Source organism: Pseudorca crassidens, chromosome X (genome assembly GCF_039906515.1).
Source record: "Pseudorca crassidens isolate mPseCra1 chromosome X, mPseCra1.hap1, whole genome shotgun sequence".
Lineage (NCBI taxonomy): Eukaryota > Metazoa > Chordata > Mammalia > Artiodactyla > Delphinidae > Pseudorca > Pseudorca crassidens.
In genome coordinates, this window is record NC_090317.1 from 61,681,405 (window position 1) to 61,682,575 (window position 1,171).

Below are 1,171 nucleotides of genomic sequence, written 5' to 3' on the forward strand. Positions count from 1 at the left end.
AGAGGGAACTCAGCCCCACCCATCAGCAGAGAAGTGGATTAAAGTTTTGGCTGAACTGTACCCTCCAGAAAAACATCCAGCTCTACCCACCACCAGCCCCTCCCATCAGAAATCTTGCACAAGCCTTTAGATAGCTTCATCCACCAAAAGGGCAGACAGCAGAAGGAAGAAGAATTACAATTTGCAACCTTCAGAATGAAAACCACAATCACAGAAAGACAGACAAAATGAAAAATCAGAAGATTTTGTCCCAGATGAGGTCACAAGGTAAAACCCCAGAAAAACAACTAAAAGAAATGGATATAGGCTTCCTCCTAGAACAAGAATTCAGAATAATGATAGTGAAGATGATCCAGAACCTCAGAAAAAGAATGGAGGCAAGGTAGGAGATGATGTAAGAAATGTTTAACAAAGACCTAGAAGAATTAAAAAACAAACAAACAGAGATGAACAATACAATAACTGAATTGAAAAATACACTAGAAGGAATCAATAACAGAATAACTGAGGCAGAAGAACAGATAAGTGACCTGGAAGACACCAGGAAGAATGGTGGAATTCACTGCCTCAGAATAGAATAAAGAAAAGAGAATGAAAAGAAATGAAGACTGCCTAAGAAACCACTGGGACAATTTTAAAGGCACCAACAATTGCATTATAAGGGTCCCAGAAGGACAAGAGACAGAGAAAGGACCCAAGAAAATATTTTAGAGATTATAGTCAAAATTTCCCTGACATGAGAAAGGAAATAGGCACCCAAGTCCAGGAAGTGCAGAGACTCCCAGTCAGGATAAACCCAAGGAGAAATACACCAAAACACATAGTAATCAAATTGACAAAAATTAAAGACAACGAAAAATTATTACAAGCAACAGGGAAAATGACAAATAACATACAAGGGAACTCCTGTCAGGTTAACAGCTGATTTCTCAGCAGAAACTCTGCAAGCCAGAAGGGAGTGGCACAATATATCTAAAGTGATGAAAGGGAAGAACCTACAACAAAGAATACTCTACCAACCAAGGATCTCATTCAGATTTGATCAAGAAATCAAAAGCTTTACAGACAAGCAAAAGTTAATAGAATTCAGCAAGACCAAACAAGCTCCACAACAAATGTTAAGGGATCTTTTCTAAGTGGGAAACATAAAAGAAAAGGACCTACAAAACAA